Raw genomic sequence first — 26,885 nt, 5'->3', positions numbered from 1 at the left:
GTACAGGCTTTATGTATTTATTCCTAATGATTATTCTATGTGGTAGATACTATTATCACCATATGTTAGGTAGGAAACTAAAGGATCAGAGACCTTAGCTTGCCAAGGTCACAGACTACTAAGTGGCAGTCCCTGGACTTGAATACCAAAGCCACTACTCTTAATCAGGATCTAATTCTGCCTTTCTGTGGTCCATGGGCCCAACAAGACACACAATATATAGTTAATAGATACTTGATGAATAAACAAAAATGATCAATGTTGAACAATAAAGGACTTCACACTGAACCACACAGAAGCTTATTAACTGACTCATCCAACGAAATTACTGAAAACCTTTGTGTGCCAGGCACTGTTCCAGGTGCTGTGAATACAGCCGTGAACGACATGGTGTCCCTAACTTCATGCAGTTTACATTCTAGTGGAAGAAGATAGTGTTAGGAGGTGATAGGAGGTAGTGATTAAAGAAAATAAGATAACATTAAAGATGGGACTCTGACTGTGTTACTTTAGATGACTACTCTGAGAAGTCTTCTCTAGTGACATTTATAAGAGACATGAGAATGACAAGAGAGACCCAGCCGAGCAAAAATCTGAAAGCAGAGATCTGGATGCAGAAACCAACTGAAAGCAAAGTTTTACTATTATAAACAAACCTAAGAAAGTCAGTATAATTGACATTTAATGAGAAGAGGGGAAAGTTGTACAAGATAAGGTTGGAGAAACAGGCAGGAACAGATTTTGTGAAGACTTTGTAGGGGAAAAACTAAAGTGTCTGGACTTTAGTACACGCACAAAAAAAAGCCCCTGGAAGACAGGAAGAACATAGGAATATAATAATAGAGAAAGGCTCCACCAGAATTCATCCCTACTCCAACCCTAAAAAGAAAGAAAAATACCATGTCTCTGTTTTGAGCTACTACTAAAAAAATTAAATCACTGACCACTGCCAACCCCCAGAGCAACTTATACCTAGAACAAAGATTACGCGAGCACTCACACACACCTTCACACTTTACACTTCTCTAGACCTTCATGACAAAGCAATCCTTAAGTCTATGTACCCTAATCTTTATGCCCCACTTACCCTCACCATTTGGGCTTCCCTGGTGGATCTGTGGTAAAAGGAATCCACCTGCCAATGCAGGAGACACAGGTTCTATCCCTGGGTCAGGAAGATCCTCTGGAGAAGGATATGGCTACCCACTCCAGTATTCTTGCCTGGGAAATCCCATGGACAGAGAAGCCTGGTGGGCTATAGTCCATGGAGTCGCAAAAGAGCTGGACACGCCTCAGGAACTCAACAACAACCCTCACGATTCATCTGGTCTAATGGGAATGACAGAATCCCTACCTCCCTCCAGCACCCTGGTCCATCCAAGTCCTCCCCAGAAGAATATGCCCTGTCCTCTTCTCTCGCTTTTGATTCCTGCTTCCAAGAGGCTCATTTCAGTCTGAGAGGGAGAGCTCAGCTTACATATATTTGGAGAACCAACACTGTGCCAAGTACTGAAATAGTTGTTAAGAATTGAAAAGGGTCTTTTCCCCAAAAATATGGAGAATAATGAGGTGGGGGGAAGAGTGAATTATTCTTATTAAAACAAACTATGAAAAATAAGTTTCTAGAATACCAGTTGGAATCCAGAGTACATTTCCCCCACAAAAACAATATTATGAGTGGTTTATCTAATGGGTAAAAAGGTTTTTTGGCCTAAGAAACAAATCATCATTTGTAACTTCTACTGGAAATATTTCCAAGTACTAATTAACTTACAAGGGAAGCTTTAGGCAGCAGTCAGTTCCCGAATGGCAGATTAAGTATATCCTCAAAAATTAACAATTCAGCAATGACAGACCCATCATAATGGATTATTTAAAATGCCACATTACTAAAGCATATTAAATTTTTTAAAGATCCCATACCAAACCAATAAAAAGCAAATGTGGCATATGTATAAGTGTCATTGTTTTATAGAGGAAAAATTTACAGCTATCAAGAGAGTTGCCCAGGATCACTGCAGAAAACTAGTACATGGTGGAGCAAGGCCTAATATCAAGGTTCTGGAAACTCAGCTCTTCCTACTGAATCCTAAAACGGCCTCACCACACCACCCTGCTCCCAAACACCTAGAAACACACCACGCACTCCCATAACAGGTTCCTGGAGAAAAGGATTCCTGAATCCATCAGAAATCTGAAAGAACTACATTTCCTATGTATGAAGTATTCATGCAGTACTCAGTTGTGGAGTTCTCTTGAAAGGACAACAACGGCAACAAAGAACAGAGAGAAACATACTGAGTCATTGAACTGCAACAGTGTGGGAGTCAACTTCATTTAGGATAAAAGGCGATGACTCCCGACTACTAGCAGCCTGAAGGACAGCACACCTGGAAACCAACCTTCAACATCTCTCTTTTGGAATGAGCATACAGAGATATAAAAGGGCTGCTGCTGTTATCTCCACATGGCAGTTGAGGCAGACATAAAACTAGCCTCCAAAAAGCTGGAGACCTGAGACTGAAAGAGAGGGAAGGAGAAAAGGAGAAGGGTAAGGCATGAGAGAAGGGAGGCGGGGCCCAGGCAGGAGGGGAGGCAGAGACAGACTGATAGGTTAGCTACAGCCAGGGGCACACTCCCCGAGGGACCGGACAGGTCTTCGCGGCATGACAGGCTCATCAGAAGGGAGGCCTGAAGGCCGGAGCAGCTATCTCTCACACTGCAAGTGCGGTTACAGGTCTGTGTATGCGGAGAGAAACCGCGCACCTGTGTTAAAAACATGTCTCCTTTGCCTTTCAGTGTTCCTGTTAATTATCAAGACCCTGGGGACAACCAAGCAAACAGAAAGATTAAATTTGCCTAGATTTTCTAATTAATTATGCATACAACTGAGGTTGTTTTGATTTTCATTATTTTGAACAGTTTCAGAACCATAAGCAAGAGGAAACATTCCTTATGAGCATTTTATAAGCTCTTAACTATCTACCGAAGGGAATTACTCAAAATCTAAATGCATACTCCTTTTTTCCTCTAAGAACAATACGAGGAAAGGTGAACGTGAAAATTAAAAGAACAGGTCACCCTTCTCACTATTTCACAAGTCGGTCAGTTCAATTTATTCATTACTGAGCCTACTATAGTCTTCGATTATATTAAAGTCTAATTAATCTAGCGAAATGTGACCAAGAGCCTAAAACACTCAGACCTTCTAAGTGGGCTTCCTAGGCTTGATTCTGTAAGATATCTTCCCAATTCTGGAAAAATCCAAAGTCCAAAGATAATAAAGATGTGCCTACAGTTGAAAACAAACTAATTTTCATTAAAAGAAATAAATAAAGAAAACCCAATACCTCTGTCTGTCACCAAAAAACAGACTTCTCAGGCTTGCATCAACTTTAATTCCAGTCATGACAATTTTTTAGTCTACTACATTACCTGTGTTTATCCTTAGTTTTAGGACATTCCACGCGAACAATAACCCCACCCCACTATTAAAAGCTAAAGCTGTGAGTAAGTAAACTGAGAAAAATAAGGCGTAAGATTATAAGAGAAGTTGAAAGAAAAAGAATTTCAAAATCAAAAAAGGTTCCCTCAGTGATATAATTTATTCAGGCATGGATCAATATGGATACTAAAACAATTAAGTGAAAGAAAAGCTGTTGGGAAATAGGATATTCCCAGTGTGTATAAGTATCATCCCACAGATTACTTGCTAAATGCAGTGAAGAAATAAATAAACCTTTAAAATGAAGGGATCTGTCCGTCACCAGGTCAACCAAGAAAGAAAATTTATTATAGTATCACCAACAGCTGCACAACTTGAGCTAAGTGCCTTCTGAGGTGATACAAAAAGAAGTATACAACCTCATCTCTGAAATACCAAAAATGATCAGCAACAATCAAATCAGCACTCTAGCTTCCATGTCCAGTCTAAAAGAAAGAAAGGAGGACTTCCCTGGCGGTCCAGCTGGTTAAGAATCTGCCTGCCAAAGCAGGGGACACGGGTTCGATTCCTTGTCCAGGAAGGTCCCCAAGCTGCTGAGCAACTAAGCCTGTGCCCCGAGTACTGAGCCCGCGTGCGTCAACTGCTGAAGCCTGTGTGCCCAAGCTGGTGCTCCACAAGAGAAGCCAGCACCACACTGAGAAGCCTGCGCACTGCAATGAAGGGTAGCCCCTGCTTGCTGCAACCAGAGAGAGCCCATATGTAGCTATGAAGAACCAGCACAGCCAAAATAAATAAATAAATAATTTTTAAACAAGAAAGAAAGAAAAGAGAATACTTCAGGAACAATGGCATGAAGAGCTCCATAGATCCTCTACTAAGTTAAACAACTATAACTGATAAAAGTTACAAAAAAGAGCCATTTACAGTCTCTGGAAAGTATCTTGAAGGACACACAGCAAATGGAGAAACACTTACGTAAGAAATACTGCTAAGTTTTGGTAAAAACAGCAAGAATCTGTGGCACTTGAGCCACAAGCTCATTGCTGCTCCATGAAATCATAGAGGCTATACTCAGGCAGAATGAGCCAAGAACAGGCAGCTCCCTCTGACCCCAGAATCCAGGGCTGCAGTTTCTCCCCACCAGGGGCAGGCAGCCAGCATTCCTCATCTGCCCCAGCTACGTACTGCAGCTCTGCTCCAGACAAGTACAGCCAAGAGGTCTGGGTACTCTTCTCCCAGCCTGGCAGCACTCACGGGGCAGAAGCTCTGCCCCAGGACTATCAGGCCAAGCACAGCGGGCCTCAGTCGTGCCCACCCCAGGATGCTCAACAGAAACAATAACAGCTGGAGATTTCAGTACTCCACTTTTAGAAATGAACAGACATCTAGAAAGAAGATCAACAAGGACACATGTCTTGAACAACACGATACATAAACCAGACCTAACAAACACTCCACTCAACAACCGTAGAATGCAAGCAACCATTCACCTCAAGCGCACATCAAACGTTCTCCAGGAGAGACCATAATGCTAGACCAAAAAACAAGTCTCGACACATTTAAAAGAACTGAAATCATACAAATAAGTTATCAGATTGGAATCAGTAACAGAAATATGGAAATAACACTCAACTTCCAGATTTCAAAGCTTACAATGGGGCTACAGTAATCAAGACAGTGTTGGTACTTGCAAGAGGCCAGATACACACATTAACGAAACAGATTTTAAAGTCCAGATAGACCCTTACGTCTAAAGGCAAGTGATTTTTAACAAGGGTACCAAGACAATTCAATAGAGTCTTTTCAACAAATACTGAGGGAATCACTGAATAGCTACATACTAAGAATTGCTGGGCCTCTTCCTTATACCATAAGCAAAAATTAACTCCAAATGAATCTCAGAGCTAAGCATAAAGAGTTAACTCTATAAAACTCTTAGAAGGTCTAGCAGTAAATCTTCATGACTTTGCACCAGGTAAAGCATTCTCAAATACGATACCAAAGCACATGAATTAAACTAAGAACAATTATATTCATCAAAATTTAAAACTTTATCAAGCAATACCATCAAGAAAGTAAAGACAATTCACAGAATGGGAGAAAATATTTGCAAATTGACTAGACTAAAGCATTTGACTGTGTGGATCACAAAAACTGTGGAAAATTCTTAAAAAGACAGGAATACCAGACCACCTTACCTGCCTTCTGAGAAACCTGTATGCAGGTCAAGAAGCAACAATTAGAACCAGACAAAGAACAATGCACTGGCTCAAAATTGGGAAAGGAGTACATCAAGACTGTATATTGTCACCCTGCTTATTTAACTTACATGGAGAGTGCACCATGCAAAATGCCAGGTTGAATGAATCAGAAGCTGGAATTAAGATTGCCAGAAGTATCAACAACCTCAGACTATGCAGATGATACCACCCTAATGGCAGAAAGCAAAGAGGAACTTAGAGCCTCTTGATGAAGATGAAAGAGGAGAGTGAAAAAGCTGGCTTAAAACTCAACATTCAAAAAACTAAGTTCATGGCATCCAGTTCCATCACTTCATGGCAAACGAGTTCAGTTCAGATGCTCAGTCGTGTCTGACTCTTTGGAGACCCCATGGACTCAGCACATCAGGCTTCTCTGTCCATCACCAACTCACAGAGCTTGCTCAAACTCATGTCCATCGAGTCGGTGATGCCATCCAACCATCTCATCCTCTGTTGTCCCCTTCTGCTCCTGTTTTCTATCTTTCCCAGCATCAGGATCTTTTCCAAGGAGTCAGTTCTTCATATCAGGTGACCAAAGTATTGGAGCTTCAACTTTAGCATCAGTCCTTCCAATGAATTTTCAAGACTGATTTCCTTTATGATGGACTGGTTTGATCTCCTTGCTGTCCAAGGGACTCTACAGAGTCTTCTCCAACACCACAGCTCAAAAGTATCAACTCTTCAGCGCTCAGCTTTCTTTATGGTCCAAGTTCCAGTCTTTGGCTACTTGATGCGAAGACCTGACTCACTGCAAAAGACCCTGATGCTGGGAAAGTTTGAAGGCAGGAGGAAAAGGGGTCAACAGAGGATGAGATGGTTGGATGGCATCACCAACTCAATGGACATGAATTTGTGCAGACTCCAGGAGATGCTGAAGGACAGGGCAGCCTGGTGCGCTGCAGTCCATGGAGTCTCAAAGAGTTGGACACAACTCAGCAACTGAACAACAACAATATCTGATATGTGATTTATATGCAAAATATATAAAGAATTTTTACAATTCAATAAAGATAATCTAATTAAAAGGCAAAAGATGAGGGGAGGTTTCTCAACCTGATAAACACCATCTACAGAAAACCCACAGACAACACCATGCTTAATGGCGAGAAACATCGCTTTCCCACTAACATCAAGCACAAAAGAAGGATATTCCCTCTTACCACTCCTTTTCAACATGGAACTGGAAATCCTTGATAATACAATAAAGGTAAGAAAAGAAAAGGTATATAGATCAGAAAGGAAGACCAAATCTGGTCTGTCTGAAGATGACATGATCATCTATGTAGAAATCTGAAAGAACCAACCAAAACCTCCTGGAACTAATAGGCAATTTATAGCAATGTTGTGTGAATATACAAAAGTCAAATGCTTTCCTGTATACCAACAATGAACAAGTGGAAGTGAAAATTAAAAACACAGTATCATTTACATTAGCACCCCCCAAAACTAAATACTCAGATATAAATCGAACAAAATACATACATGGTCTCTATGAGGAAAACAACAAAATACCAATGAACAAAATCAAAGAACAATTAGATAAACAGATATTCCATGTTCATGGATAGGAAGACTCAACACTGTCAACATGTTACTTCTTCTCAACCTGATCTATGGATTTTGGTTGGAACCAAAACTCAAAAAAATTATCTTACAGATACAAACAATCTGATTCTAATCTTTACATGAAGAAACAAAAGACCTGGAATAGCCAATACAATACTGAAGAATAAACCGGGAGGACTAACACTATCCACTTCAAGACTTACTATAAAGCTACAGGAATCAAGAGAGTGATTCTGGTGAAAGAGTAGACAAACAGATCAATGAAACAGACTGGCAAGTCCAGAAATAGACACCCAGAAATTTGATCTTTGACAAAGGAGCAAAGGCAATACAATGGTGGAAAGACAGTCTCTTCAATAAATGGCACAGGAACAACTGAATCTCTATATGCAAAACAAAATGAATCTAAACATAGGCTTTACATCTTTCACAAAAATTAACTCAAAATGGACTACAGACCTAGATTTAAATACAAAACTCCAAGAAAATAACCTAAGAGAAAACCTAGATGACTTCAGGTGTGGTGATTTGTTTTTAGACACAACACCAAAGACACACTCCATGAAAGAAATAATTGATAAGCTGGACTTCACTAAAATTAGAAACTTCTGTTCTGCTAAAGATAGTATCAGGAATGAGACGACAAATCACAGACAGGGATAAAATATGTACAAAAGATGTATCTGATAATGAAAATATAAAAAGAACTCTCAGGACCACCTGGCATTCCTTGGGGTCACAAAGAGTCGGACATGACAGAGTGACTGAATGGAACAGGCCTAGCTGGCAATCCAGTGGATAAGGCTCCATGCTTCCACGGCAGGGGACTCAGGTTCAATCCCTGGTCAGGGAACTAAGATCCTGTTTGCTGTGCAGCATGGCCAAAAAAAACCAGAAGAAAAGGCAAAATGCATGCTGCAGTCCATGGGGTCACAAACAGTCGGACATGACTGAGCGACTGAACCAAACTGAAGACTCAACAACAAAAAAATCAAACAGTCTGATTTTAAAAATGGGCCAAAGACCTTAACAAACACCTTACCAAAGAAGATATATAGATGTGAAAATAATCATATGAGAAGATGCTCCATGTCATGTGTTATCAGGGAAATATAAATTAAAATGTCAATGAGATACACTACACACCTATTAGAATGGCTAAATGGTAGGTAGCAAGAATGTGGAGCAATAAAACTCTCAGACATTGCTGGTGGAAGTACAAAATTGTATAACCACTTTAGATGACTGTTTGGTGGTTTCTTAAACATACTCTTACTATACAATCCAGCCATTGCATTACATGGTATTTACCCAAAGCAGCTGAAAGCTTTCTATCTATACAAAATTTCTATCTATACAAAAAATTTCTATCTACACATACAGGTTTATAGCAGCTTTCTTCCTAACTGCCAAAACTTGGAAGTAATCAAGATATTCTTCAGTAGGTGAATGGATAAATAAATTGTGGTGCATCAAGACAATGGAATATTATTCAGTGCTACAAAGACATGATCTACCAAGCCACAAATAAAAAGGGATTGAGAAACATGTGGAGTGACTTCAATTTGAGGTGATGAAATGTTCTAAAATTGTTTGTAGTGATGACCGCACAACTCTGTGAATATACTAAAAATCACTGAATTGTATACCTGCAGTGAGTAAATTGTATGGTCTGTGCATTATATCTTAATTAAGCTGTTATTTTAAGTGCTCAACTATGTAAATGCCAAAGTTAGCAAGAGACCAAAAAAAGTAACTGAAGAAATGAAAAACATGTGGCTGAAGTATTAATAAGTAATGTTAATAAGAGCAAGAAAGAGTAATAGTTTAAGAAATTAAAGCAAGATTAAAGGACATAAAACTTCTGAAATAATCTGGAAGGTTCCAGAGATGCTAGTCCCATTCAAATCCACCCTGCACCATTTGAATTCATTTCAGTTTCTCAACAGGAAAACTCTTCTCCATATGTGCATTATAGGTTGTTTCGCATCCTTGCACAGTATACGTAAATAACACTTCCTAAAGACGGTTTTGACTCAAAATGCTTCCATATATCTCCAGATATCTTTACGTTAAAGAACCATCAGAGCTATAAAAAAATTCTCTATGAGATGTCATGCAGATAGTCAAAGACTGATCTACTTTGGGATAAAAAATACACAATAAAACATATATAACAAGAAAGAGAGAAGATATTCCCTTGCTTTCTCTTCTCTACTCCTGAAATATTCTATTTATTCAAGAGTTTCAAAGGACCTACAAACTACTTAGTGGTAGAAATCAAAGAATTTTAAAAATGATCTTTTTTAGTCTGTTGTGTAATTAGAGGAATATCTATAATGTCAAATAAAAAAATACTACATAAAATATATGCAGCAAAGCTATACAAATAAAAAATGTCTAAGAATAAAGACAAGTGAGAAACAGAATTATAAACAGTACAGTTCTAAAGTAGTCCCAGAAGGTAGAGGGATTTTAACAGTCTACACATTTTACTTTTATGATGAAAAATGATTTTTTTTTAAAGCCAAGAATTTTCACTTTATATCTATTCTAAATTTGCATGGGAATATTTGCTTGATTTCTCTTCTGTAATTCTAAAACATTCCAACTCAAGAGCTTCAAATCATGCTGTATTTCTCTTGACAAGCACATACCAAGAGATCATGGCGATATATTAAACATGCACATTTAAGTAGATAATGTGGTCAGTAAGTGCACTCTCATCAAAACTTTCAGGAGAAAGCTTATGAACTTGGTTTTCAGTAGCAAGAATTGATAAGCAATAGTTCTGCCATATTTACCTAGATCTGTGATAGCAATGTTTACCAAAAGACAATCCTCCTCATGCAGGGGATTTTGAGCCTTATAATCCAGTTTTAACTACAAATATTCATCTCTAAAAATTCTTATGAAGTGATGTCAAGAGTTTAAAATATTTAACAGTCTGAGAAAAATGAAACTAACAAAAAAAAATTTTTGATTTATTACTTTCCTTTTACATAATGGTTCACATACATATATATTGTACTTTCATCACATAAAAGGAAAATAAATTTGTGTTTGTTAGCAATAGTGTGTTTATCTTTAATTTCACTTTGAAGTCTTTTCATGTTCCATGAAAGCTTCCACATCAACATACTCCTTTACCAGACAATGGCCTACTGCTGCTACTGCTAAGTCACTTCAGTCGTGTCCGACTCTGTGCGACCCCATCCCTGGGATTCTCCAGGCAAGAACACTGGAGTGGGTTGCCATTTCCTTCTCCAATGCATAAAAGTGAAAGTGAAGTCGCTCAGTCATGTCTGACTCTTCACGACCCCATGGACTGCAGCCTACCAGGCTCCTCCGTCCATGGGATTTTCCAGGCAAGAGTACTGGAGTGGGGTGCCATTGCTTTCTCCAAATGGCCTACAAGGATGTAAAAATAAACTGATTAATCTGCAGTGCCACCTGATGGTGAGAGGTAAGTAGCACATCCCAAGAGTATGTTCCAAGCATCCTTCTCCCTCCATGACCTGGGAAGAGGACACTGTGATTCTCTTTAGTGACCACCTGGCCAGGACAAAAATCTGCAAGGTGGCAGGAAAAATTCCTTACACCACTGTCTCTACTTCTTTACTTGAACCCTGCATCATGAAAAATACTCTCATCTCTAGCAAAAGAAACTGTGAGATGAAAATATGTTTTTGAGCTTCATACAAAATAAAATGATAGAACTTAAGAAAATGTAATACTCATAAGCAATGTTTTAGCATAAAGGAGACTGAGAAATTGTGGAAGAGGAAAAGGCAGAGTGATAAGAGGAGCAGGATGAAAACACCTAAAGAGAAAAACACTGCAGTAGTCCACATCTGACAGGACAAATGTTCAGAAAGAGGAAGAATGGCAAAATACAGGCCTTTGAGAGTGACATAGTAACTTGAAAGCTACAAGTTTCCTCCTGGAAGAATAGGTACTAGGCAAATAAACACTTGAATGAAGAGTAGCCTTTTTGGTGAAATGTATAAGCAATACAGTATTTACCATAAATTACTGGAACATCCCCTACAGAGAGATAAGGGGAAGGTGCTATTTTTTCAAAGACAGTTAAAATTCCTGAAAGTCAAATCATGATCTACAGTTCAAGTCTATGAAAAGAAGAACAGAAGGTAGAAAACATATTCTGGAGGAATCATGGATAGGAAATATTACAAAACTGCTCAACTGCCTAGGATCAAAAGCAAACTAGTGAAAGATGTGTCAAAGAAAAGGAAGAAATGAATTTCTGTGAAAACTAGGGGAAGAGTCCCAACATAACGAAAATAGGAAAGTTATCAAACTAAAAAGCTTAAAGAAAGGGATATTTTATTACTTAAAATCTTAAAGCAGTTTGCCCAAAAACTAATGGTTAAATTTGAATCTGACCAAGCTTCTAGATAGCACGACCAACACAGTTAGAGGGGAAGCAGGTGGAGGTAAGAGGAAATAAGATTGACCATGAGCTGATAACTGTTAAACCTGGGTGGTGAGTAGATAAGGGTTCATCATACAGTTCCCCCTACTTTTATGTATGTTTTTTTAAATGGCAGCTAATGGACCACGGTACAGAGAATATGAAAGCCACTGCTCACTCCTGACAACACCCACTCTGGGAACCTTTAACTGCATTAGATGTAAAGTGCTCCTTCCTCCACACCATTCTTACCTACAGAACATACTTCTATTACTACGTCCATTTCCTTGTTAATCTGAGTCCCACCTACAAAATTAGGAGCTACATAAAGGCAAGAACTGTGTCTTATTCATCTATACCTGCCTGCACCTAATATAATGTGTCAAGGATGTAGTAAATGTTCAGTAAATGTTTGAGGAACTTAAAGCAATAATGTGATTGCAATTTCTTAGAGTGGAAGGCAGGCTTTCAGAAAAGGTAAAAAAGAGGTGAAAGAAACAACATTTCTGGAAGTACAGGAATTACATCACAGTAGAGAGAGAACCATCTATAAAAGATACTACAAAGGTAAACAGTCTGCTGAAGGGCTAAAAAACAAATGAAGGAATAAATGAACAAACAATTCACTCAGCAGCTTCAGCCACTGAAATGGGGCACATTGAGCCAATAAAAGTTAACAATGCTTTTCACTGGGAATATCTAACATCCTTTGTTCTAATCCTGTGCTCTTTATCAGGTTTCTCATACTTACTGGCTTATCATTAGACTTTTCCACATTCATTCATTCAAATATTTATTGAATACCTACAAATGCCAGACATTATTCTAGGCACTTAGGATACACCAATGCACTAAAAAGGCCAAAAAAAAAAAAAAAAACCTGTTTTCATGAAGAGTATATTCAAGTGGGTAGAGACACAGAAATAAATGTGTAACCTATATAGTACGTAAAAAGGCAGTATACCATGCCAGGACGCAGCTGTGAGAGAAGGCCTATCCAATAAACCCACAGATTTGTGTTGTCCTGGGAGTTTTTAGTAAAATGGCATTGAAAAACTTCAGTAAGTCTTTTGCCTGTTTGGTATACATGGGAGTCCCCAAAACTGAACACATCCTTCTCAGAAAAGCTAAGGAACTTTTCCTGAACAGTGACACCCACCAACGTAATGCTAAGCAGTGAGGCCCCAACTAGGTCACCACCTTCTTTGACATCTCTCTAGGTGAAAGAAAAAAATACACATTTGTATAAAAACTACTAAAGAACAGCAATATGCTTACTGGTTTTAAAGTTCCTTATCTGATGCCAAAGAAATGAGAAGGAAAAACTCTTAAGTGTGACTCTGGACAAGATACTGTTCTTTGGGAGTAATAGCACAGCCCAAATTTTATAGACCATAAAATTTATAGACCAAATTTTAGTCAAAACTTTTTGCTAACTGTGAAGGGACCATCAGTCCTCTACAAATGTATGTATCTTTCACTAGCAGTTTCCAATTACCCATCCAGGATATCATATGATTCATCTTAGAAGACTCTCATAATCTTGTTGTGACAGTTTAGCCTGAAGAGTCATTTGTATTTATAAAAATTCATTCATTAAAACATGTATAGGCTGTATGCCCAGTAGCATCTTCAGAATTAACAACTGTTCTACATTTCATCACTAAGATAATATTTTGCATCATTAAAATAATTTTCTATCACCTTGGAGCCATCCATACCACTTCTCACAACAGTAAATATATCTAATTTAAGCATTCTGTTTTACTGGCCAAGAAACTGCATTCAAAAGGTAAAAGAGATAAATTGTGAATCCAGTAGGGTCACAGGCAAATTAGTGATATTTCTGGGAATTTCTAATTCAAGCCTCCCATCACAATCCCATACTCTCTATTGATTACCCAATTTTATCTTTTAATTGGACTGTTGTCAAATTCAAAATGAAATTAACTGGTTTTTAAAAAGCTTTAGACTTGAGAACCAAAATACAATAAAGACTATAGCTTATCTTTCTGATAAATATTACAGCAAAACCGAAAACCAAAATTAACATCAATGAAAACATAAGTTAAAAAGCTTAATATTAGAAGAAGAAATTGTAAATGAATAAAAAGACAAAGGATTATACAGAATATATATGGAATGTCTGTAAATCAACAAAACAAGAAATAAAAAACAGGATGAGGGATACATAGAGACAATTCATAGATGGGAAAAGTCAAATGGTCAACAAATATCAGGACAGACAGATAGCCTCACTGGCTATGAGGAATTTTTTTTTAAATTGAGATATTACTTTATAATCATCAGACTGGCAAAAATTACAAAGTTTGAAAATATTCAGTGCTTGCAAGAACATATGTAAACAGAAATCTTTAAGCACTGCTGCTAGGAGTATACATTAGTACAGATACTTCAGACAGCAATCTTGCCATCAGGAGTGAAATGCGTTTGTGTGCGGGGTGTAGGGGTGTGTGTGTGTTTATGTATCCTATGATCAGGTAACATCCTATGCCCAGCAGTTCCACACTTGATACTGTAACTAAAGAAACTCCTGCACAGGCATACAAGGAAGAGAAAAGGATAAGGGTGTCTGTCTTGGCACTGTCTACAGTAAGAGCTAGAGACAATACACTACCCGTCTCTAATGGAATGGATACATAAAATATCTCTTCTCTTCCCCCTGTAGAATGTGTTCCCTCTGGCTGTAAAATTCTTGCCTCTAGCTATTAGCATGTCTTGCTGTTTAGCTTCAATCCAGTTTCTGCTCAAACTGTCAACTAATCAAATAAGTCTTCCCTGACTGCCTAATCTAAAATATAAAATAGCTTTCCCTTCAATCAAGAAACTCTCTACTCTGAATATCCTTCCTTCTATTTTCTAATCTTCCATTTTAACATTTTTAACTGTCTGATATTCTGATATATATGTTTTTATTGTCCAGAATCTCAATTATAATCTAAGATCTAGAGACCAGGGACTTCGACTTGTTCAAACATATGTCACCAGAATCTAGAAGTAGTACCTGGTACACAAGAGAATGATGAATAAATATTTGTTAAATAAATTAATCCAATGACTAAATCCCAATCTCTGTGTACAGCTGTGTAAAGTCACAAAAACTAACCTAAGTCTTTGATGTTTCAAACTCACTCAGTCTAACCTCCAGAATATGTAACATTCACATTTTTTTCAATTTTCTGGTTATTCAAATTCCATTCACAGTATTCAGCAATAAAGCAGGAACTATTCTGAGAAATAAATAAGAGAGTCCCTGCATTCAAGTCTAGAGAGGAAAAAAGACAATTACAAAAGACATTATAAAAGCTATACTAAGCTGTTATGGAAGAACACTCAGAAGACCTAACTCACCCTAGGAATGCTAGGGAAGGCTTCCCAGAGAGCAAGGCCGCATTTATGCTGAGTAGAAGTTATCCAGATGAGCACATATGGGTATTTGTCAGACAGGAGATGGGTATGTTTGAGGCAGAAGACACACAACATACAAACATCTCCACTTTAAAGAAACATCCAAACACTTCTGAAGAACTGTAAACAATTCAGCATGACAAAAGAATGTGAGGCAGGAAATAACAGAAGGTGAAAGCAAAAAGCAAGACCCAAAGCATTAATGTCTCTATTTCCTAAGCCTGGTAGTTTGGATTTTTACCTGAATGCCTGCATAAAAGGACTACAGAATAACAGTACAATCAACCTATAGAAAAAGAAAGGGTACGGAGGGGTGGTGCACTGTCAGAAGCAAGGAAATTTTTTAGAAGGTTTAGATAGAAGTCCAGGTAATACTGATAATCTGAACCAAGATGGTAGCCACAGAGAAAGAGTAGATGAAAGAGGTAAAACAAGATTTGGTTAATTATTATATAGGAAAGTGAGGGAAGGTCAGCCCATCAATGTAGTAACAGGGAAGAGTTAAGATTCTGGGTGTCTCCAACTGAGTGATGAGCTGTACAGAAGAATCAGAAGAGGAAGGGAAGCAACTTCAGAAACGGTGAGATCCATAGTTTTTCTGACATGAGTTTAAGGTGTCTCACAATAGCCACAGTGTATCAGTGGTTAAGAGTGATGTATGCCAAACAGAGACTTGGGAGGCACCAAAATAAAGACAGAAGTTGAAGTCATAACAGACGAAATTCTTCAAACAGAGTAGGCAGAGAGGCAGAAGATAGTACCCCAGACTGAAATGAATATTTAAAGTGGCAGAGAAGAGAGAAAATATACCAAGGAAAGACTAACCAAGATACAGAAGGGACATAAGGAGACTACAGCGGCACAGAAACGTACGAGAATTTCACGGGGGACGATCAGTCAAAATGTCAAAAGATTTACAAGATTCCATTAAATTTCAGACTAAAGAGATCAATAGTGACCATCACCCCATCAAATTCAACACATTGAAAAATAAACAAACAAACAAATAAATATATAAGTAACAGGAAGGTGGAGAAAATGTGTATAGTCAGCTTTTTCAAGAAATTTAAGAAAAATTATTACAGATAAAACTGAAGAGGAATCTAGAGTAAAAACAGTATATTTAAAATGAGTGCAGTACATTTAAATCCTAGTAAGTTAGAACCAGTTGAGAGTAAAATGGATAAGCAAGTATTATGGACTGTACTCCCCAAAAGTCATATGTTGGAGCCCTAACCTTCAGTATCCCTGATATTGAAGATAAGATTTTTGAACGTGTGATTAAGTTAAAATGAGGCTATCAGCATGGCCTCTCATCCTGTGTGACTGGTGTTTTAAAGAGAAAAAGAGAAAAAGAGACACTAGAAGTTCTAGTGCTCAAAGGTTCAGCCATGCAAAGAGGCAAAAAGAGTGTGATCTTATGTAATGCAAGGAGAGGCCTCAGAAGAAATCAATTCTGCACTAACCTTGGTCTTGGGCTTCCAGCCTCCAGAACTGTGAGAAAATAAATTTCTGTTGTTTCAGCCACCCAGTCTGCATTTTATTATGTCAGCCCTAGCAAACTAATACATCAAATAAACATTGTCCCTGAGGAAAAAAAGAAATCCAGAGCACAATTAGAGATGCACAGATAAAGGTGGATGAGTACTGGGTAAAAGAAGGCAAAAACAATGACATTCCCAGCATTTCCTCTGTGAAGCAGAGGACAAGATTATCCAGGAAAGAGTAAGAAAGGAAGGAGGTGGTGGGCTAATAACCACCATGGGAGACAAGAGTAATTACTAAAGACAACCAGGATTAGTAGGCTGCCTTTTCATTAGTCAATAAATGTTTGTTATTGAATGAATACCTAGCTGTCATTTATGAATGCTTTAGTTCAGTTTTGATAATGTGAACTCCAAGTAACTAGCAAAAGAAACGCATTATAGTGATTCAGAACCTGAGTTAAAAATTTAGATTAAAAAAAAAAATTTAAATAATATGTGACCTTATGCAAGTCACTTAGCACTGCTGGGCCTTTAGCTGCTTCAACCAAACAAACCAGACTTGATATCCAGCATAAGATCACCTCAGATTAAAAATAAAAAGTGCTGTAATTTTTATGCAGGTTTGTGCATGACCTTGGTCTTCAACTTTTATCAACCAACATAGTGTGCCTCAGGCTATAATGTACATTCATGTCATCTGGAAAGCTTGTTAAAATGCAGATTCTGATTCAGTAGGTCTGGGTTAAGCTGGAGATTGCAAACTTCTAACAAACTTTCAGGTCATGCCATACACCACATTTTGAGCAGCAAGGGTAGAACACTGTTCCAGCTCAAGTTCTACAAAGCTTTTAACTGTCGACTTATCTGTAATCAGCCTGATATTTAAAAAACCAAGCAAAAACACTCCAGATTCACATCTGCCCAAAATGTGTCTTGCTGTTTCCTAAAACACTCTGAAATTAACTGACAGTCCCTATTTGGTGCAGACAGGAAAAGAAAGGAACTGTCATCAATAACACTAAACTAGGAAAAGCCCAAGATTAAATACAAACACACACATACATATATACAACACAACGATTAAAATCTATCTAATCAAACTATGAACATTTCTGGAAGAAAACACGTACTTATCTCTAGAAAGATTTTCAGTACACTTGAACTGCCAAGTGTCTACAAGGATTCTTTTGCTTTCAGGTTTGATCCTGAATAATCTTCACCTATTTATTTAGAACCTCCAATCATTATTATCACAACTAAATTCATTTGTGTTGAGTATTTCCTTCTGCTTTAGGAAGTGTAACTGGGGCAGAGACAGTCCAGCTGCCCTAAGGCTGTAATATATTGCCACAAATCACTGCTATAATTAAACTGTTTCTTCTATTCTCTGTCTTAGGAGTTACAGGGGGAAAATTCCACAAACCTATTACACCAATAGGGAAAGATATTCAGTCTAATTTCACAGAAATCTTCTTTAGTGACAAAAGATGTAAGGAAATGTCATGAAAAGGATGTCATAGTCACACCGCCTTTAACCTGAAGCCTCAGTACTGAATAGAGAAGTCTGAAATAATGTGAAAATGAAGGAATGAACTCCCAATCCGTGAAAAAGATAAAAAGCATTACGGTTGTAAACTGCTCTTCCTTATTCCCTTCTTAAGAATAGACAAACTGCAAGGGCACTACCGCACTATAACTGAGCTCGTTCAAATGGGGTAGGGAGGGGAGATGTCAATTGCAATCTTGGCTGCAGGAGGCAATACAGCAATCCTACCTATGTAGTCAAGTTAATCGGAAAGATAATACTGCCCTCTTTCACCACCACGTTCACAAAAGGATAAAGAAAAATGACAGATGCAATGGGCCTCAATATAGTAATGCTGAATCACAAATACCCTCAAATTATAAAGCTGCAGAAGAAGCTGGGCTCAAGCATTGGCCCAGCTTAGCAAGTGGGTCCTCTATGAAAATATACAACTTCCTTCACTTTTTCTCTAAAGGCAAGCAAGGATCTAATAATCAATTAAAGCTTTCACAGCATTGCTATTAGCAGCAATGTCGTGGATGCAATATGCAAAAACGTACAAGGATTTTATACTAAAGATGACCACGATATCTGCAAATTAGCACCACCTATCCCCCAAGGGCAAATGCACCACCCTAACCCGCAATCGCAGCCACAATGAGCACTCTACGTCCTCATTTTGACACCCAGTCCCTGCTTCCCCGGACACTGATTCCTCCGCGATCATGCTTCCCGCTGCCAGGCTTACTGGGGCAACCTCGAACTCCCAGGGGTCCTTAAAGTAACAGAGAGCCAAGCCTGCAGGCCGCCCTTTTCTCGCTACTGCTATGCCTGGCCTCCCAACAGCCACACGTTCTTCCCTCGCCTCTCAGGTCTCCGCTGCCCAGCCCACTCCTCCCTTCCCCAGGCGCGCGCTCTGAGGCTCTCAGGCCGGGGCCTCACTGTTTGGTTCGGTCCGGAATAGCCGGTCTCTCCCGCTTTCACGCCCCAACACGAAGCCGCGTCGGCTGCTTCTGCGCCCCACGCTTCCAGTCCACACGCCGCCGCCTACTGATGCCGAAAGCGGCTTCTAGGAACGCGCCATGTTCAGCGTCGCGGCTCTAAACGACACAGGCGCGTGAATACTGCGTCACGGACACCGGAGCGCGTGGACTAGGCAAAGGGAGAAGATGATAGGAGAACGGCGAAAAGAGAGGGAGGAGCTCTCTCTTCGAAACCAAAGGCGCCGGGTATCTAAGGCAGCTCTGTGCGCTTGCGCAGTATAGGGAGCGGGGACCCCAGACGCAGCGCGACCTGTAACCATGGAAACCATAGATTCCCTTTGCCCTGCTCCCAGGAAAATCAGTTGTTTCCTGGGTTGATTGAGACTTAAATCAAAATAATTTCCCCATTCTTATTATGGATATCAGCTGCCAAACTGCACTGTTTTACAGATCTGTCTAAAGAGAAAAGAATTCTTTAAAATAATCCTACTCTCAGCGGTCAACCCTCCCATGTATATTTATTTTTTAAGGTCATTACACTTGCTTCGTGGGCACTCTAGTCCAGAACGATGAGGAGCGGGGGAGGAGATTAAAATGAGATAAATCCAGTTATCTTTGCCTCTGCTATTAACTAGCTTAGTGACCTAAGTATTCTTACATTTAGAAAAAAAACTGTTCTAAGGAAATAGTCCTGTGTTCATAAGGATTAATAATAATATTATTTAAAGATGGATAACAATCATTTAGAATGTGCCAGATACAGTTCTAAGATCTTCAGGTGAATCATGTATTTAAATCCTTAAAACAACCTTATGAGATGCTTTTTACTGTGCCCACTTTACAAATGAAGAAGCTGAAGCAAGGAGAAGTCAAGTAACCTGTGAAAGTTCACACAGCTAGTAAGTAGCAGTGTTACGATTTGAATCAGACAATCATAAGCCTTGCATTACAAGGATGTTCATCACCCAAGAGCTGTTTTTCAAAGTAAAAATATAAAAAAATTACCTAAATGACCACCAAGAAAGGGATGATTAAATTATGACAGATGCATGTATAATACAAATTAGCAATACAATGCAAGCATTAAAAATTATGTTGAAAAATAATCTGAAAAAGAATGGGTATATGTAGAGGTACAGGCTTCCCTATGGCTCAGGGGTTAAGCACCCACCTGCTGATGCAGGTGATGCAGGTTCAATCCCTGGGGTGGGAAGATGCCCTGGAGAAGAAAATGGCTACCCACTCCAGTATTCTTGCCTATGTTGACTTAAAAAATAGTCACAGTCTGAAAGTTGTGAGAGTCATGTTCTATTTGGCAGAAATGTTTAGAACTTAAGGCTGGGAGGGAGCATCTCAAGTAGCCCTGAGAGAACTGCTTCCAGGAGGTGGGGTGAGGGAGTGGTAGTAGTTTGCAACAAAGTACAGGTAGTCTGAACATCAAAAGTATTTTTGTGAATTAAAGAAAACCAGATATCCCACGTTTAAGAATTTAGCGTTTTGCTATGTTTGGGAAGACGTAAGAGGCTGGGCTCGCTGAAACCATTGCTTTCATATGCATCTTAGCTATCCTGGGGGCAGTATTCCGTGTTTTTCATATTCTGAGTACCTCAGTGCTCGCTGTAGGGGCTGGCTGCATCCTAATGGCTGCCAGATGGTGCAGGTCTTCTCCTTCTGTAGTGCCCTAGAGGGCTGGAATCACTGATGACTGTGACATCCTTGTTCACTGATGTGGCAGGAAATACTCCATTTCTCACATGGAAAATCCCATGGACAGAAGAACCTGGTGGGCTACAGTCCATGGAATTGAAAGAGTCGAACACAACTTAGCAGCTCAACAACAGCAACATGTACATATATAGCTAAATCACTCTGCTGTACACAAGAAACTAACAGGGCACTGTAAATTAACTAGACTCCAATGCAAAATTAAATTTTTTAAAGTTTTAATTATGTTAACATGTTCACAATGCAATAAAGAGTGGGTCACAAACAATATGCTTGGCATGGTTTTTTGGAAATTAGAATATGCCAAAATGTTAACAAGGTTTTTCACTAGTTAGATGGTACTGTTGGCACATTTTGTGCTTTAATTTATTTTGCATGATTGTATCTTCTGATTTTACTGAAAGGTAATAGTTCCCAACTGTTAAATTTGCATAGAATCATATGGGGATCTTGTTAGAAAAAAAAAAAAAAAAAACAGATCCTGATTCAGTTGGTCTGAGATGGGGCCTGAGAGTCTTCATTTCTAATGAGTTTCCAGTTAATGCTGCTCATCCATAGATCACACATTGCATAACAAGGCTATAAGGAGTATGCAACAAAGTAGAGAAAAAATTACCTAATTTTAATTAAGATGAAAAAATCAGTTTAGGAGGCTGTTTCCTCTTTGGAATAATGGGTTCTTTAGACATTGAAGGAAAGCTGTAACAGAAAAATGCACATACATACATTTTCCCTACAATTTCAGGGTATCAAACTAATATGCACTTGGAGGTCCTAGCTTCAGCTACTATGAATGTAAAATCTAGTAGGAAAAAAAATGTGTACAGCTGGATAAATAATTTCATATAATTGCACTTTGCTGCTATATTCTCATATTCTCACAGTCTTTGGAGGAAAAAGATGAATATTAATTTAAATTAAATAATCACTGGACTGTTCAGAGTATATTTAAAGTATAAATATATATTCAGTGCTTTTCCCCCCAAACAGTTGAAAACTAAAAAACAGAAAGTTGATTAAACAAATGCTAAATTAAAGATACATCAGGACTTTTCTCACCTGTCAGTCTCAAGTAGGTTCCAAGATACAGATAAAGGTAATAATAATGCAACTCATTGGTCTCAGTAATTGTATTATGATTACTAAGTTCTAGGTTTTTTCTGTGTGCCAGTTACTGTTCTAAGTGTTCTTTTAAGTGTTTGGCATTAAACTGAAGACATCACATATGATTTAATTATACTCATCACCAACCTAGATGGAAAATACTCTTTGCTTTATTTTATAGATTAGAAGATGACACTTCCAGGTGGTGGACTTCCCAGGTGGTGCCAGTGATAAAGAACCCACCTGTCAATGAAGGAGACATAAGAGATGTGGGTTTGATCCCTGCATCGGGAAGATCCCCTAGAGGAGGTCATGGCAAACCACTCCAATATTCTTGTCTGAAAATCCGATGGACAGAGTTGCCTGGTGGGTTACAGTCCTTGGGATTGCAAAGACTTCTTTTCCTAACCTGGTAAACTTCAAATGAGTTAATTTATAAGAAGCTAAAAAAAAAAAAAAGTATATTATAGAGTTGCCTAAGACCCAATTTTACCCCAGTCCACTGAAGTAACTTGGCAGGTTCATATGAATTAAGTAATTCCAAATTCTTAAGTGAAGGAGCACAGACTCAAATTTAGATAACTGCTTTGTGTAGATAGAATAAAAGAGCCAAACCCCAGGCCCTGAAACCTGTGGATATATTACTTTTCAGTGGAAGGACTGATACTGAAGCTGAAGCTCCAATACTTTGGCCACCTGATGCAAAGAGCTGACTCATTAGAAAAGACCCTGATGCTGGGAAAGATTGAAGGCGGGAGGAGAAGGGGACGACAGAAGATGAGATGGTTGGATGGCATCACCGACTCAGTGGGCGTGAGTTTGAGTAAACTCTGGGAGTTGGTGACGGACAGGGAGGCCTGGCATGCTGCAGTCCATGGGGTTGCAAAGAGTAGGACATGACTGGGCAACTGAACTGAACAGATACTACTTTTCATAGAAAAGGGACTTTGCTAATATGGTTAAATTAAAAATCTTGAGATGGGAATGTTATCTACTGGACCCAATGTATTCACAGGGGTCTTCGTAAGAGGGAGACAGGAGTATCAGAGAGAGAGAAATGCGACTCCGGGAGCAGAGGTCACAGTGATGTGGGCCATACGTCAAGGAATGCAGGCAGCATATAGAAGCTGGGAAAGTCAAGGAAATGGATTCTCCCCTACAGCCTCTGTAAGAAACTCAGTCCTGCAGATGACTTTAGACAGCTGACCTTCAGAACTCTCAGACAATAAATCTGTTTTTGTGGCACCAGTGGTAAAGAACCTGCCTGCAAATGCAGGAGATTTAAGAGTCACAGGTTCAACCAGTGGGTTGGGAAAATCCCCTGCAGGAGGGTACAGCACCCCACTCCAGTATTCTTGCCTGCAAAATCTCATGGACAGAGGAGCCTGGTGGGCTGTGGTCCATAGGGTCACAAAGAGTCAGACACGACTGAAGCAACTTAGCACAGCACTATTTGTGGTCATTTTTTATAGTAGCAATAGAAAACTAATATGTACTCCCAAGTCATAGGATTTCCAATTTGCTACACACCATTTAATATTGCAACTGGGATAAAATCGGGTCTTGGGCAGCTCTATAATATAGTTTATTTTAGCTGCTTATACATTAACTCACTTGAAGCTTACCAGGTTAGGAGAATAAGACTGAGAGAAACTAATCGATCTGCCCTTGGTGATGTAATTTTGCAGCAGATTCAATTTTGTTTATAATTCTTAAAAAACTTGAAACAGTATGTCTTTCACTAAGGACTGATTATATAAATTATGGTATGTTCATACAATGGAATACTCTCTACCTATCAAAACTGGTGACATAGATTTATGCCAGTTAACATTAATGACTGGACTGGTGGTCCAGTGCTTAATATTCTGTGCTTCCAATGCAGAGGGTACAGGTTCAATCCATGGTTGGCAGGCAGGGAGGAACTAAGATCCCTGTATATCATGCAGTGCAACCAAAATTTTAAAAAATAGTTTATCATGTTTAATTAGCTAAGGACAGTAGGTTAGACGTAGATTTCACTTTCTAAAACCTTTTTGTATAATATAAATTTTTTTGCAATGTTTGAGTATTACTTTAATAATCAAAGAAAAATAATAAAATATTTCTCCTTTGGAAAAAAGAACATAAGAATACCATGGACCTATATATTTTTTAAGGTGAAATGCCATTTTTTCATATTCTACTGGTAAGAATGAAAATTGTTTTAAAAAATAATCTACTAGCATATCTTCAGAGACTAAAATATTCATATATTTTGACTAAATAACACCATTCTTGAATATCTCTACTAGGGAAATAATTCAAAGTTTAGAAAATATTTTTCATAAATGCAGTAAAATGTGTATGGATCTATTTTAACAATAATGGTATAGGAAAGATTTAGTGAACTCTTACACATTCACAAAATGAAATCATCCACAGCAGCTTTCAATATTGATTATCAAGATTGTATAATACCTGGGAAGTGTACTTTTTATATTAACTATCTTTTATGGAAAAAACTGTAAATTATATGACCTCAACTATGTAAAAATATGTATTGGTAAAACAATAGGAGAAAAGTCTATGTAAAAATGTTCACAGAAGTTATCCCCAAATAGTGAAATTAGAGTAATTTTTTTTCTTTTTTCACCTTCTGTATTTTTCAGGATTTTTGCAAGTTAAGTTTTTGGTTTTGTTATTTTTACAATGTAGTTGTCCTATCTTTGGGGCCCTGGAAACAGAAGGGGAAAATAAATCAGTTTTACTTACTTCATCTCTGTCATTAATTGTTACTTTGTACACTATTCTTCAATTCATGGTAAGCAAAGATTTAATTTTGTAACTCCATACTTTAGAATTCACTTAAATCTCATATTGTTGTTACTTAGTGGCTAAATCCTATGGACCATAACCCACCACGCTCCTCTGTCCCTGAGATTCTCCAGGCAAGAATTCTGGAGTTGGTTGCCATTTCCTTCTCTTGGATCAGGGGATCTTCCTGACCCAGGGTTTGAACCTACATCTCTTGCATTGGCAGGCAGATTCTTTACCACTGAGCCACCATGGAAGCCTGAATCTTATATTAGTCTGTCATTAAAGAGGGAAATTAACTTAACTTGTATCTAGATTGACTCAGTATCCTTTGCTTTCCTGTCATTCCACTACAGTTGTTCCAGGAACCTTCCTGGATACCAAAATCTGCAAATGACTAAGTCTCTTACAGAAAATGGCTTAGTACACTGGGTCCTTAGTATCCATGGATGTTTAATCAGCGAACTGACTGTAATGGAAACATTTATTACAGAGAACAAGAGAGGCAACAAAAGGCAGGCTGGTGTGGCAAGGGTACAGACTTCCACCCTTACCTTTGCTGCCAACTACATGAAAGGTCTTGCAGAAGTATCTTTAATCTCTGTGACACTCAGCTTTTTCGTATGTAAATAGGATAAGTATGCTTGCTCTAACAACTTTCCAAGGTTTCACTGAAAATCTAATTGAGTGAAAAGTACTTTGAAACCCATAAAATGCAATATGAAAACATAATATATAAATACAAATATAAAAATATAAAATAGGCTCTGTTACAATCCATGAATAGAATTCTCAGTGAAATAATTTTTCTGTTGTACTTGGAAAGCTTCAAAGTGCTTCATTTTGCAACAGAATATATATATTTTTTATAGTAAGGATAGGAAAACATTTATCCCATAGATGCTTTTGGAAGGTATCAATTATTACATATTAGGTTTTCACTAACAATTTATTAGATATTACTAACAATGCTTAGACTCATCATGCTAGTATTAAACAGAGACCAAAATCATCTTTCATTAGTTATATTAATTTAAATAGCATTTTAGTAATCTGAAAAAATTATAACATTTGTAATAGAGGAATACTAAGAATTTCATAGTATTCACAGAAAGATCCTCTGGAGAGGGAAATGGCAACACACTCCAGTACTCTTGCCTGGAAAATTCCATGGACGGAGGAGTCTGGTAGGTTACAGTCCATGGGGTTGCAAAGAGTCAGACACGACATGAGCGACTTCACTTTCTTTTCTCTTTTTCATAGTATTCAAGGTACATTATTTCTTTCAGCCAAATTTCATCTTATTTTTCTGTTACAGTTTAGACAGCACAGTAGAAATTAAGTCTACTTATAAGATGAATCCTACTTTGTAAGGCAGCACTTCATTTTAGTGTTTAGATTTGGATATTGTCACAATATTTTTTTTGTTTTAATAAAATTTAACAGCTTGATAGTAAGTAGAGTTATATTTAATTGTGTTTTATCTTGGGCAGGTGAATTACATTCCTTTTTTTCAAAGAAACAGTATTTCAGTTAATAAACCTGTTAAAAGTGTGAAACTCAAACAGTCTTAATGTCTTTATGACTTTTAACCACATTAAAAGTCTGTAAGGAAATACAATTTATACAAGAAAATGCTCACAATGTTTTATTTTTATAATTATATTTCCTGGCACCTTAAAAATTTTATCATTTCAAGCATGCTGTGAATTTAATAACCATCTTCTACCAAAGCAAACACTACTGTAATTCTTTTTCAAGTTAAGATACATTTTGTTAACCTAATAAACACTATAAGAATGGCAATGATTCAATTGTGCACTCCCAAACTGAAAAATAATTATTTTTAATTAACAAAGGATATAAATATGAGGCAGAGAAGCATAAAATTATTTTTTATAATTGCAAAGCCATTCACACCTGCAAAGATAACTTCATGCTGATTTCTTTAAGGCAGCTCATGTCTCAGCATCATCCACTTCCTAGTACTCATGGATTCACACTGCTCCCAATATTGTCTCACTTTCGAATGCTACCTTGGTACTAACAGAAAAAATTTGGAGAACAATTTCCCTGTATTGATGACGGCAGCCCTTCCCATCCTTTTTCACTTCTATAGAAATTCCTCA

The 26,885-nt window shown here is 38.1% G+C and overlaps 1 protein-coding gene across 1 annotated transcript in view; it reads right to left on the bottom strand.

Moving 5' to 3' along the window:
• Positions 1 to 19,251, bottom strand: part of IPO11 (importin 11) — a 196,246-nt gene extending 176,995 nt beyond the window's left edge. The window contains exon 1 of the mRNA XM_020879101.2: positions 19,091 to 19,251. The gene's annotated coding sequence lies outside the window, so the exon portion shown is untranslated. The remainder of the gene's footprint in view (positions 1 to 19,090) is intronic.
• Positions 19,252 to 26,885: the final 7,634 nt, after the last annotated feature.

Source organism: Odocoileus virginianus, chromosome 14, assembly GCF_023699985.2.
Source record: "Odocoileus virginianus isolate 20LAN1187 ecotype Illinois chromosome 14, Ovbor_1.2, whole genome shotgun sequence".
In the NCBI taxonomy this organism is placed as follows: domain Eukaryota; kingdom Metazoa; phylum Chordata; class Mammalia; order Artiodactyla; family Cervidae; genus Odocoileus; species Odocoileus virginianus.
This window is presented reverse-complemented; position numbering and strand designations above follow the sequence as displayed.